Here is a 15,346-nt window from a genome sequence, read left to right as displayed (position 1 = left end):
TCATATATATATACAGTACTGTGCAAAAGTTTTAGGCAGGTGTGAAACAAATGAAGTAAGAATGCTTTCAAAAATAGACGTTAATAGATTATATTTATCAATTTACTAAATGCAAAGTGTGTGAACAGAAGAATAATCTAAATCAAATCCACATTTGGTGTGACCACCCTTTGCCTTCAAAACAGCATCAGTTCTTCTAGGTACACTTGCACACAGTCAGGGATTTTGTAGGCATATAGGTGCTAATGATCATCAATTCAATATGTAGCTTGAAACACAATCATTAACTGAAACAGACACAGCTGTGTAGGAGGAATAAAACTGGGTGAGGAACAGCCAAACTCAGCTAACAAGATGAGGTTGCTGAAGACAGTTTGCTGTCAAAAGTCATACACCATGGCAAGACTGAGCACAGCAACAAGACACAAGGTAGTTATACTGTATCAGCAAGGTCTCTCCCAGGCAGAAACTTCAAGGCAGACAGGGGTTTCCAGATGTGCTGTCCAAGCTCTTTTGGAGAAGCACAAAGAAACGGGCAACGTTGAGGACCATAGACGCAGTGGTCGGCCAAGGAAACTTACTGCAGCAGATGAAAGACACATCATGCTTACTTCCCTTCACAATTGGAAGATGTCCAGCAGTGCCATCAGCTCAGAATTGGCAGAAAACAGTGGGACCCTGGTTCCTTGTAAGTTTGGGGCTGCATTTCTGCAAATGGAGTTGGGGATTTGGTCAGAATTAATGGTCTCCTCAATGCTGAGAAGTACAGGCAGATACTTATCCATCATGCAATTCCTTCAGGGAGGCATCTGATTGACTCCTAATGTATTCTGCAGCATGACAACGACCCCAAACATACAGCGACGGTCATTAAGAACTATCTTCAGCGTAAAGAAGAACAAGGAGTCCTGGAAGTGATGGTATGGTCCCCACAGAACCTTGATCTGAACATCGAGTCTGTCTGGGATTACATGAAGAGAGAGAATCACCTGAGGCTGCCTAACTATGGTTAGTTCTCCAAGATGTTTGCGCCAACCTACCTGCCGAGTTCCTTCAATAAACTGTGTGCAAGTGTACCTAGAAGAATTGATGCTGTTTTGAAGGCAAAGGGTGGTCACACCAGATATTGATTTGATGTATATTTTTCTTCTGTTCTCTCGCTATGCATTTAGTTAATTGATAAATATAATGTATTAACATGTCTATTTTTGAAAGTTTTCTTACTTTACTGCATTTTTTTCACACCTGCCTAAAACGTTTGCACAGTACTGTACACCGATCAGCCATAACATTATGACCACCTGCCTAATATTGTGTAGGTCCCCCTTTTGCCGCCAAAACAGCCCTGACCCGTCGAGGCATGGACTCCACTAGACCTCTGAAGGTGTGCTGTGGTATCTGGCACCAAGACGTTGGCAGCAGATCCTTTAAGTCCTGTAAGTTGTGAGGTGGGGCCTCCATGGATCGGACTTGTTTGTCCAGCACATCCCACAGATGCTCGATTGGATTGACATCTGGAAAATTTGGAGGCCAAGTCAACACCTTGAACTCGTGATTCATCAGACCAGGCCACCTTCTTCCATTGCTCCGTGGTCCAGTTCTGATGCTCATGTGCCCATTGTAGGCGCTTTCGGCAGTGGACAGGGGTCAGCATAGGCACCCTGACTGGTCTGCGGCTACGCAGCCCCATACACAACAAACTGCTGTGCACTGTGTGTTCTGACACCTTTCTATCAGAACCAGGATTAACTTTTTCAGCGATTTGAGCTGCAGTAGCTCGTATGTTGGATCGGACCACACGGGCCAGCCTTTGCTCCCCACGTGCATCAATGAGCCTTGGCCGCCCATGACCCTGTCACTGGTTCACCGCTTTTCCTTCCTTGGACCACTTTTGATAGGTACTGACCACTGCAGACCGGGAACACCCCACAAGAGCTGCAGTTTTGGAGATGCTCTGACCCAGTCGTCTAGCCATCACAATTTGGCCCTTGTCAAAGTCGCTCAGATCCTTACGCTTGCCCATTTTTCCTGCTTCTAACACATCAACTTTGAGGACAAAATGTTCACTTGCTGCCTAATATATCCCACCCACTGACAGGTGCCATGATAATGAGATTATCAGTGTTATTCACTTCACCTGTCAGTGGTCATAATGTTATGGCTGATCGGTGTATATACATATATAATCGTCATCTGTTGGGTGGAGTTTGAAATGTATACATTAGCATATTGAAACCAGGTGTTTTAGCCAACAACTGGACCCGAGATGTAAATTGGCATTGATGTTGTAGAGCAGTTAGTGAGGATGTATATTTGCAAGGACTGCTGTAAATGAAAATTCAATATACTAGCTTGGCTTCCTTTAACATCCTTTTTAAAAAGTTGACTCCATTATGACTCCATAATTACCTGTAGTGCACACATTGATTATGACCCTGTCTTAAATGCCCACAACATGAGTCTTTTGAATACTGGCCTCAAAGGCTCAAACCTATAACAATGCCAGGCCTGGTCAATCCTGGTGATGGTGGGCCTTCATCTCAATTTAGCAGCTGTATGTTAACCTGTCCCAGGTGGGGAGGACAGGATAGGATCCATCACAAAGATTAGTTGTCATGTACTGTCAGTCAGCCTCACAGTGGGAAATAAAACTGGCTGAAAAGAGGTCTCATTGAGAAGTGCAATGTCACCAGTGTCCCTTACTTTGTTAGTCAATTAGGAGAGCAGTGCAGGGTTCACTTCAGCTTAGTAAATTGTATTGCTTTAACACATTCCCACAGGAGACTCTTTTGCATTTGGCTAAGGACAGCTGTGGTTGTGCCTGTTTGAAGCCTGATTAGCTTTGGTCACAACATAGAACCAAAAATGCAGCCCCCTTTAAAAGACTGGTACCACAAGTATCACAAAATAATTCCACAGGGAAATCCTTTAGCTGGTTCAATGATCTGTATATGCTACCTTGCAATATTACAGGACATAAGTGAGAATGAAAGATTAAGAGAATGCCTGCCTACTGCAAATAAACCCACAGCAGCCATTCCGGGGATTTTAAAGGGGTTTTATTTTTCCTTTTGTTGCAGTAGCTGAAAAGTTTCCCTCATTATTATATATCAGTAAAGAAGGAACAATATCCAAGTGAGCACCACCCCAACAGGCCTGTTACAAATAATGTTTGATTTGATTCACACCTTCAGGATCTCATTCCTTTCTTCACCTTGGTTACTGTTTCTCCTTCTTCATATGATCTCCTCTTGCTTTTGGGAAGCTGGTAACCTAGAAGATGTGCAGAGCAAGTTTGGAAAACCTTAAAAGATTTTTTGACATACTGAGCCCAGTTTGATCCGGAGATACAATGACTTGAATGCGTTAGTACTATTCGAAGTTGTGTAAGTTAAATTCGATTATAAACCAAGGATTTGTGTCATATATGACAATTTACACAAATGAGTTCAAATCAATAATTCTTACTTTAAAGTGGAATATAAAGCAATCTTAATGTGTGTTGAAATCACTCATTCCTTCATGTCTCTTTGCACTTCATTCACTGTAACCAAATATTCTTCTATATATCCTTAAATAATTTCTTCTACTGATTTACTGGCCCTACTGTTTACAGGTTCTACACTATTCTTGTCAACCTTGTAAGTCAAAGACAAAAATCTGTTGTAACTGGGGGAGAGAGTACCTCACTGACATACTACAACATACTGTATATCCTAGTTTGTTCTGTTTAAGATTTCAATTCCCACTGTACTGCTGCAAACTGTTTACCACCTATCAGAACATATTTGGGAGGATGGCAGATTTTAAATCCTATTAATTCCCTAACAGGAAACGATCCCATGACACAATGAGTAAATGTCATTGAGCCTCTGAAAAACAGCTCTCGTTTTAAATGACATCGCTCAATCACGAACCCTGTCACGTTTGAAACCTCTTTATTCAATTATACTCATGGAGGGACTCAAAACAAGGAGGTGACACATCCATCCATTAATATGCCATGCTATTTAAAAAGTTTGTCACCTGGTACAGTGAAGACAATTGCCCAACACTACCAGGATCATTGTATTACTAAATCGGGACTCTCGGCATGACTCAATCAGTATGACTGCAGGTGGCCAGTAATTGGAGAGGCTAATTCTTAGAGGTTTCATCACATGCCATCGGAGACAGAAAGAGCTGTTCTCTGGGCTCAGTACACTGGTACAAAGCCTTAACTGTCTCTGAAGGAAGTTGTCTTTTCTCAGTCCACCCTAAATGGGACACAGAGCTCCAATTGTTAACCCTGAATAAGCAGTGTCCCAATGAACAGGTTTACTCACTTACGTGTTACAGGTCACTCACTGATAGGAGATTAATCTTAAGTGTCTGGAGACTGAGAGTGAATCGATATCTCCATCCAACCTGAAACAATATGTTTGACAGGTTTTTGGTGGCTGTTCTGAGGTAGGAAAAGTGAAGAGAAAATGTTAAATGTTTTGGAACTCTTAATCAAAATGACCAGGCTTGTATTTTGACACCATGAACAAATAAACAAACAAACAAACCAAAAAATTAATACGTTTGCAGCCCTTACCCAAAAATGAAAGTATTAGTGGTCTTTAAATTAACATTTATCAGGATTATATTCTAAATATGCTGCAGAGTAAAAGTGATCAAAGTAAGTAACACATCAGTAACTCTCATAAAAAAAAAATAATAATAAGATTGTAATGCTGCTGTACAGAATAATAGAAGTACAATTTCATACCTCAATACTGGAAATGTTTAATTACACTTATTTTTTTTTCAAAGATTACTTTTTTCAAGGTCTGCATTTTTGTTTTATCTTAAAGAATAATTACAATTTGTTTTTAAGAAGTGATTTCTATGATCTAAATAAATATTCCCAACACTAACCAAAATTAGCATCGCTTCTCTGATGCCAGAGGATTGATTCTATTTTCAGGACTTCAAATAAATACATTAAATTCATGTTTAAAAATACAGTTAGCCCTTTTAACAGCAGTGATCCAAATTTACAACTTGGGTGATGAAAGCCGTTATTATTGTAGCTTGTGTACAATTTATCACCAATTATACAGAATGTGAAAAACTCTTACTGTATCATTCAAGTATATTGAAAACACATTAATTTATTATTAGAATGTCTGCTCTGTAAAACTTGCACATCTAGAGAAAGACAGAAAGCATTATTTTTTAAAGGCCCTTCAGTACATGATTTTTGGAACAAGATGCAGTGATGTCTGTTCTGATAGGATCTGAATCTTCTGTAAATTCAATTGATTATGTGCCAGGTTCCCACTGGCTCTCAGAGACCACACAGGTCAGGACGATTTGCGTGTTTTCTGCTTGATCATTGCCTTCTGTATGGATATACAGTGAGGGAAAAAAGTATTTGATCCCCTGCTGATTTTGTACGATTGCCCACTGACAAAGAAATTATCAGTCTATAATTTTAATGGTAGGTGTATTTTAACAGTGAGAGACAGAATAACAACAAACAAATCCAGAAAAACACATTTCAAAAAAGTTCTAAATTGATTTGCATGTTAATGAGGGAAATAAGTATTTGATCCCCTATCAATCAGCAAGATTTCTGGCTCTCAGGAGTCTTTTATACAGGTAATGAGCTGAGATTAGGAGCACTCTCTTAAACTCTCCACCATGGCCAAGACCATAGAGCTGTCCAAGGATGTCAGGGACAAATTTGTAGACCTACACAAGGCTGGAATGGGCTACAAGACCATCGTCAAGCAGCTTGGTGAGAAGGTGACAACAGTTGGTGCGATTATTCGCAAATGGAAGAAACACAAAATAACTGTCAGTCTCCCTCGGTCTGGGGCTCCATGCAAGATCTCACCTCGTGGAGTTTCAATGATCATGAGAACAGTGAGGAATCAACCCAGAACTACACGGGAGGATCTTGTTAATGATCTCAAGGCAGCTGGGACCATAGTCACCAAGAAAACAATTGGTAACACACTACGCCGTGAAGGACTGAAATCCTGCAGCGCCCGCAAGGTCCCCCTGCTCAAGAAAGCACATGTACAGGCCCGTCTGAAGTTTGCCAATGAACATCTGAATGATTCAGAGGAGAACTGGGTGAAAGTGTTGTGGTCAGATGAGATCAAAATCGAGCTCTTTGGCATCAATTCAACTCGCCGTGTTCGGAGGAGGAGGAATGACCCCAAGAACACCATACCCACCGTCAAGCATGGAGGTGGAAACATTATGCTTTGGGGGTGTTTTTCTGCTAAGGGGACAGGACAACTGCACCGCATCAAAGGGACGATGGACGGGGCCATGTAACGTCAAATCTTGGGTGAGAACCTCCTTCCCTCAGCCAGGGCATTGAAAATGGGTCGTGGATGGGTATTCCAGCATGACAATGACCCAAAACACACAGCCAAGGCAACAAAGGAGTGGCTCAAGAAGAAGCACATTAAGGTCCTGGAGTGGCCTAGCCAGTCTCCAGACCTTAATCCCATAGAAAATCTGTGGAGGGTGCTGAAGGTTCAAGCTGCCAAACGTCAGCCTCAAAACCTTAATGACTTGGAGAGGATCTGCAAAGAGGAGTGGGACAAAATCCCTCCTGAGATGTGTGCAAACCTGGTGGCCAACTACAAGAAACGTCTGACCTCTGTGATTGCCAACAAGGGTTTTGCCACCAAGTACTAAGTCAAAGGGGTCAAATACTTATTTCACTCAGTTACATGCAAATAAATGTATAACTTTTTTGAAATGCGTCTTTCTGGATTTTTTTGTTGTTATTCTGTCTCTCACTGTTAAAATACACCTACCATTAAAATTATAGACTGATCATTTATTTGTCAGTGGGCAAACATACAAAATCAGCAGGGGATCAAATACTTTTTTCCCTCACTATTCTTTTGTAAAATACAGTGTATTAGTTCAGCATTTTAATGGAAAAAATCCTAAAAAGGATTGCTCAAAATACCCTTGAGAAAAGATTAAAAACTTCTGGCTTCAAAAGGTATTTTAAATCTATATATAGATTTTATTTTGAAATCGAAAAGTGATGTATTCTCATAATGTCTGTGCTTTATATATGTAAAATCAAAAGACAAAAGAAAAAGACGTCAATGTTTTTTTTTTGTTACAGTTATGTCTATGTTTTACCAGACATATTCCTTTAATGGAATTATTTTTATACAGTTGTTGTCCATTTCAATGTACTAGAGCAGGGGTTCCCAAAGTGCAGGCCAGGGGGCCAAATGCGGCCCTTGAGGATGTTTGGTGCGGCCCTTCAAAGCCCCCTCTTTTCTGAACCTTTACTATATTTTCACACTTTCTGAAAAAATTGTTACAAATTGCACATGTAATATGGGGGGGAAATAATAAAACAATAAACAATAATAAAAAAAGTTCATAAATGTTCCCTAACAGAAATGTATAGGAAATTATAAGGTATGATTTTGGACAAATTTTGTTTTCATCGGTGGTTCATTTTCTACTGCGGCCCCCCCGATCCCATGCAACCTCTGGAAATTGGCCCTCCATCACCAGACATGGGGAACCCCTGAGCTTGAGCATGTTCTCACATTCCAGAAATTAATCTGCACTGCATTAGTTCTTGATGGGGCATCAGCTTCTGAATAGTTAAAAAAGCAGTGCACAATTATAATTTGTGAGTATATACTTGTAACTTAGTATTATTAAGTGTTCACTGAGTAGTGGTTAGTCTAGTAGTGACAACTGTTGATGTGAATTTGAAGAAAGAAGCAACCGGAATAGGCTGTGATCTTTGAGCAATTGAGGGATCACCCAAACCAGTACTTTTTGTAGTCACTGTATATCGTGTACATGCAGTACACTTGTTAGAAGAAGAAGATGGGAAGGCGATGACGAAGAAGAAAGGAAAAAAGATGAAGTTGCAGAAGAAGAAGAAGAAGAAGAAGGGAAGAAGAAGATAAGCACAAAAAGAAAACTCTACAATGGATTGTTATGTGAGGTAAAGCCTGATCTTGGAAAATTCTGCTCTAATTACACGGGGACTGATGTTCATGGTTTAACTACAATATAATGATAAAAAAGCAAATAGGACTCTGATGGATGTGGAACATTTCATTTATTCATGACTACATTTAAAAATGACTCTTAATAGCTCTAGAGTTACAGATTGATGAAGGATGACAAATATTTCATAGAGAGAATAAAGTTGAAATTAAAATAATTCTCTCATAGTCATGTAAAGTATCAAGGGTTACCCTATTCCCTGTTGTTGGGTAGAATATTAAAAAAGTTGTTTTAATACATTTTTTGTTTTGTACGGAACATATGACAATGTACATCAGCATTCCTAATGCAAATTGCAGTGAATTGAGGTCATTTGGTCTAACTCTGAATGCGTTGTCAGCAGAATTGAAATAGCCAAAGCTGTCTGTGACATGTGACAGAAACGCTGATATAATGGTTGATGCACAAATTGAGATATATCATCCCAGCAACACGAAGACTGGAAACTATGGCAAGGATATTGGGAAATGAAAAGTCTATGATAACAACACTCTGCATTATACAAAATTGCCACCAGAGGGTAGTTCTAGGATAAAAAGGGTGAGTGTCTACACTTCCTCAGTGCTCACAGTAGAAGGTAATGTGTTAAGAATGACAAAGTTATCACTTGGACAGCACACTGAGTTGTAAAGAGCGCCTCAACACATAGTCCTTTTTCTAGCAAGCACCTTTCCAGAGGCAGAATAACAAGACCCTGGGTATTCAGACCTGTGGCGTGATTCCCTCAGCTCAGAGGCACAGTCCAACACCGATGAAGGGGAATTCCCTCTGTAACTGAAATCTCAGTTATGATGACAACAAGTACAGTCCTGAGTCTGAAAGCCTGTCAACAGTGGGAAAAAAAATGGCCAGAGCTATCCATTCGCTCGTTGGGAGGATTCTTCATCATCGTATATTTTCCTTCACACAAATTTGGCTCTGTTCAATAGGTTATCAGCAGCAGACATGGCTTGCTGAATGCAATTCCACAAATGGGCAAAAGGACACCACGCCAACGTGACTGATAACATCATACTCTCAGATTAAACCATTTGTTTTCCTCATGTGAACACACACAATCACATCCCCCAGTCATGGTTTATTTATTTTTTTATTTTAGCGATATATATCCTGCTTAAAATCCTTTCACCATACCTTATTGTATTTATTTGTTTTGTATTATTTTAGTCTGTGATTGTATATCATTAAGGTGTTCTAAAAAGTGTATCACTTTTTTACTCAATTAATGTGGCTATGGCTTAGAATTGGACTCAAATAATTGAATATTTTGAATAATAAGTCAGATAAAGTAAAAAGCTGAGCACAGTATGCATATATTGTATAATATTAATGTCTGTACAGTAAAACAAAATGGTTTAATACAGGAAATTAATGTTTGGGCACTGTAAGTACTTTATTTCTCCAACCATCATTGTTTGTGTGTGCTCACCAAAAGATATATATATATATATATATATATATATATATATACATATATATATATATATATATATACATCACTTATGTTGACTTAGCAGGGACAAACTATTTTTGTACTCTCTTGGACCATAACCAGTGAGAATCACTATGATGTTAAAACAGAACAAACAAGGATAGCAAAGTGCATTGTTTGAATCAGAGTACACACAAGCCATTTCCTCTCTCCATTCTCAAGAATGCACTTTTTTCTCTCTCTGTCAAGCAATCGTTTTCATCAGATCAGAGTCCACGGAAATTACTTTAGAAAGTCCTTTTCATAACAAGATAGTTGCTGTCTATAGCTGTGATTTTTGGCTGGATCATTGACTGGTTCAGACACCGTGTTTTCTTTCTTTTCTTCAGGGTAATTTTAGTTTTGCTGCTTTTAGGCTTGTTATTTCTTCCAGTCGTGTAGTCAATCCATCTTCTGACATCAATTACTGTCACTTTGCATGTAGTAATCATGTGTTGTGTATGCTACAATCTTTCAAATATAGGGCCCTTGGATTTTGTTCTTGAGCTCACATGATACAAAAATGTTACAGTTTTTGTCATTTTGTGATTATTGATATACTGCAGTATATTGTCTCAATTCCATCATTAACTAATGAATAAGTTATGAAATTATATATTTAGAATGATCTATTTCATGTTTGATGTTTCCATGTGTATTTAACTTAATGTATGCAAGAACACTGTTAAACACCTGCACATACATTTACTTATAGAGTTATTTGAAAAGTACATACATATACTGTCATTTTCTCCCATGCGTTTGTAATGATGGAAATTACAGTTGTATCATAGAACATTTCTGCATAGAACCTAATAACAAACTGCCATTTATTTTTAGACAGACTAAAATCTTCCTTGACCCTTTCAGAAATTAAAACTATTATCTTTCAGGAACATTTGTGAAATCTGTGCTTTGTGGTGTTTGTTCAAATTTAAGAATCTGGCTCTGATTATAATCTATATGATTACTGTATCTCATATAATTACTTTTAATATATTGTAGTGATCTGGGACTGTGTACAGTGAGGGAAAAAAGTATTTGATCCCCTGCTGATTTTGTACATTTGCCCACTGACAAAGAAATGATCAGTCTATAATTTTAATGGTAGGTGTATTTTAACAGTGAGAGACAGAATAACAACAAAACAATCCAGAAAAACGCATTTCAAAAAAGTTATAAATTGATTTGCATGTTAATGAAGGAAATAAGTATTTGATCCCCTATCAATCAGCAAGATTTCTGGCTCCCAGGTGTCTTTTATACAGTTAACGAGCTGAGATTAGGAGCACTCTCTTAAAGGGAGTGCTCCTAATCTCAGCTTGTTACCTGTATAAAAGACACCTGTCCACAGAAGCAATCAATCAATCAGATTCCAAACTCTCCACCATGGCCAAGACCAAAGAGCTGTCCAAGGATGTCAGGGACAAGATTGTAGACCTACACAAGGCTGGAATGGGCTACAAGACCATCGCCAAGCAGCTTGGTGAGAAGGTGACAACAGTTGGTCCGATTATTCGCAAATGGAAGAAACACAAAATAACTGTCAGTCTCCCTCGGTCTGGGGCTCCATGCAAAATCTCACCTCTTGGAGTTTCAATGATCATGAGAACGATGAGGAATCAGCCCAGAACTACACGGGAGGATCTTGTTAATGATCTCAAGGCAGCTGGGACCATAGTCACCAAGAAAACAATTGGTAACACACTACGCCGTGAAGGACTGAAATCCTGCAGTGCCCGCTAGGCCCCCTGCTCAAGAAAGCACATGTACAGGCCCGTCTGAAGTTTGCCAATGAACATCTGAATGATTCAGAGGAGAACTGGGTGAAAGTGTTGTGGTCAAATGAGACCAAAATCAAGCTCTTTGGCATCAACTCAACTCGCCGTGTTTGGAGGAGGAGGAATGACCCCAAGAACACCATCCCCACCGTCAAACATGCAGGTGGAAACATTATGCTTTGGGGGTGTTTTTCTGCTAAGGGGACAGGACAACTGCACCGCATCAAAGGGACGATGGACGGGGCCATGTACCGTCAAATCTTGGGTGAGAACCTCCTTCCCTCAGCCAGGGCATTGAAAATGGGTCGTGGATGGGTATTCCAGCATGACAATGACCCAAAACACACAGCCAAGGCAAGAATGGAGTGGCTCAAGAAGAAGCACATTAAGGTCCTGGATTGGCCTAGCCAGTCTCCAGACCTTAATCCCATAGAAAATCTGTGTAGGGTGTTGAAGGTTTGAGTTGCCAAACGTCAGCCTCGAAACCTTAATGACTTGGAGAGGATCTGCAAAGAGGAGTGGGACAAAATCCCTCCTGAGATGTGTGCAAACCTGGTGGCCAACTACAAGAAACGTCTGACCTCTGTGATTGCCAACAAGGGTTTTGCCACCAAGCACTAAGTCGAAGGGGTCAAATACTTATTTCACTCATTAACATGCAAATCAATTTATAACTTTTTTGAACTGCGTTTTTCTGGATTTTTTTGTTGTTATTCGGTCTCTCACTGTTAAAATACACCTACCATTAAAATTATAGACTGATCATTTCTTTGTCAGTGGGCAAACATAATAAATCAGCAGGGGATCAAATACTTTTTTCACTCACTGTATGTGGATGGACTGCTGTGTGTGTGTGTGACTGTCAGTTCTGTGTGTAAGGGGTTGTGGCAGTTTGTGCCAGACACGGGGTGGAAGGACAGAAGTAGTAGAGTTATTCAGGCATTGATCTTTCTTCTGGGATAGATGGGACCTGTACAAACCAGACGGTCTACATCTAAACAGAAGGGGGGCTAATGCATTGGGAGAGCATATGTGCAGAGAAATTGAGAATAATTTAAACTAGGGACCAGGGAGACAGGGACAATGGGAGATGTTCCACTAAGGAAAGAAAACAACGGGAAACTGCTAGTAGGAAAGTCCTCAGATGTTTGTACCTCAATGCCAGGAGTATAAGGAACAAGATGTTGGACTTAGAAGCCACAGTGCTGGCGTGTGACTATGATGTTGTAGGAGTGAAGGAAACATGGCTTACAGAAAATGATGGGAATTAATACAAGTTGAAAGGATAAACACAGTTTAGGAGGGACAGGCAAAATCGAAGAGGGGGTGGGGTAGGATTATATGTCAAAAATGACATTGTGGCAGAAGAACTCAAATTAGATCCCAGTAACGAAACAGAATTTTTGTGGGTGAAACTTTTGAACAAGAGATCTGGAGGATTAGTGGCAGGAGTGTGTTACAGACCACCCAACTCAGATATTGAGAAAGATGTTGCATTGTACTGTGTAATCAGGACTGCATGTAACAAGGATGTGGCTGTTATAATGGGGGATTTCAATTTGCCAAACATAGACTGGGAAAGCCCAGTTGGGACCACAGAAGCAGAAATAGAAATGGTTGACATGGTAAATGACTGCTTTCTCAAACTCAATTTGTCAGGGAACCAACCAGGGAGAGTGCATGCATTGACTTGATCTTTTCGAATGACCAAGATAGAGTCAGAGGGACACTAGTCAGAGAACCAATGGCAAACTCTGATCACAATATGGTTAGTTTTGAGGCATTCTTTCAAAAAAGAAGATCAAGTCTAAAACAATGGTCTACAATTTTAGAAAAGCAAACCTTGAAGGTATGAGGTGGCACTTAGAAGAGGTAGACTGGAGCACATTGGATACAGAGTCAGTTGAAAATGGATGGGTATATTTTAAGAATATACTACTTGAGACTCATGAGAAATTTATACCAAAACTTAGTAAACTGAGGACCACAAAACAGTGTGCAAAATGGTTTAAAAGAAGTATGCAAAGCAATATCAGGAGAAAGAAAATGTTGTATAGGGCATACAAAAGGGATGGAGATACAAGGAATATCTAGAACTCCAAATACATTTTAAGAAAGGGATCAGGAAAGCAAAGAGGGAAATCCAAAGAAACATAGCTCTTTTTTCAATATTACAACAGCAAGAGGTCAATAAAGGAGGAAGTGAAACAGATAAAGGGCAAAAATGGATGTATCTTAGAAAATGAACAAGATGTGGCAAATGTTCTAAATGTGTATTTTATAAAAGAAAAAATGAGAGCAACCATACTTATTCCAGGTCTGAAGGGAATGTCCTACTGAGAGACTGAGGGACCTGAACCTTTTCACCCTGGAACAGAGGAGACTACGTGAGGACTTGATTCAAGTCTTCAAAATCATGAAAGGCATTGACTACATCAACCCAGAGGAGCTTTTCCAGATCAGCAGGGACACACGCACCCAGGGACACAAATGGAAATTGGGCTTCAAGGCATTCAAAACGGAAAACAGGAGACACTTCTTTACACAGAGAGTTGTCACAATCTGGAACAAACTCCCCAGCGATGTGGTTGAAGCCGACAATTTGGGAACATTTAAAAATTGACTGGATTGGATCCTTGGATCACTTAGATACTAATGGACACCAAACGAGCATGATTGGTCGAATGGCCTCCTCTCGTTTGTAAACTTTATGTTTCTTATATAGCCTAGGGAGACCATGCTCTGTAAAAACGCTGTTGTTCAGTTCAGTGTAGCAGGAAACCCTACTCCCTATCTTTCTATTTGTTGTTTCTGAGTGGTGTATCCAGTAGCATAAAAGGCTACAATTCTACAATATTATGTTAACATGCAAATAGGCAACAGACGAATGGACGACGCAACTCAACAATTTCTTGAACGTATTGACCAACACTGCGATTCGCATATTTACTGATTCAGTCATTTATTTTACTTGGTGATTGACAACAGCAGTGCTGGAGTAAAACTGAATGATCCCAATGACACACAGGTCACCAAAATCCAATCTTACCTGAAATACCTCCAATTAAAAGAAATAAAAATAATAGATATCTTAATTGCTTAATATCCTGTAAAGATGTTGCTTGACAATTCTAAACCAGTGGTTGTACATTGTTTCATTATCATAGTTTAACATTCTTATTTGACCACATGTGCTTGGAGCTGTGTGTAGGAGAACTGTTGGGTTGTAATGGATGAGATTATCTTTACATGTGTCATTGTTAAAACAAGTCTGTTTCACTTTAAAGTTGAGGTGACACACAGTAATTGCATTGTCCTGCTCCTTTAAAACTGGCATTCACTTGTCACTGGGAACAAGTCCAGGAGGAGATTGGTTCATGGGCCATGATAGTGAAAAAGTCTCTGAGATGAAGGCTAAGGGCTGGATTCAATCACAAATGTTTGTACTGCGAATCATTCACAGAACCATTTGCTGTATTAAATCAACTAATTCTGAAAGTCGTTTCTGTCTTTATATTTTTTTCAGTTATTCTTTTGTGGGGGTGGAAGGGAGTGCTGACCGAACTGTCAGAGATAGGGTGTGGGGATATTTTTTATATTATACAGCAAGAAGTGAAACTATGATATTCCAATTTGGGATATTTTTGCAGCTTCTAGCTTTATAAGCAAACAAAAATGTTTTTTTTAACCCAGCCCTAAAAGAGCATGACAGAGGAAATAAGTCTGGTCATTTTGGTTTCTATGAACATGATTTATAACCATTTGTTAACCATTTATTTCTAATTTAATTTGACAGATGCGTTTTTGCTCAAAGGCATACTTAAAAAGGGAAATAGCACAATTCCTAAAACTGTGGTTTTATGGGTCTTTATGTTGTGCTAATCATGAAGAAAAAAGTGTATGGGATTGTCAATTCTATTATTTAAGCAACTTTTAACACTAAATAAAAATAAAATCTCTAAATAATGGCACATGATGGGAATGAACTGCAATCAAAGTGATCACAGCAGGTTTCAGATTTTGTTACTCTCTTTGATTGTGGGATTGTTTA

This window comes from Amia ocellicauda, chromosome 12 (genome assembly GCF_036373705.1).
Source record: "Amia ocellicauda isolate fAmiCal2 chromosome 12, fAmiCal2.hap1, whole genome shotgun sequence".
In the NCBI taxonomy this organism is placed as follows: Eukaryota; Metazoa; Chordata; class Actinopteri; order Amiiformes; family Amiidae; genus Amia; species Amia ocellicauda.
The sequence above is the reverse complement of the archived record's forward strand: the minus strand, read 5'-3'. Positions refer to the sequence as shown.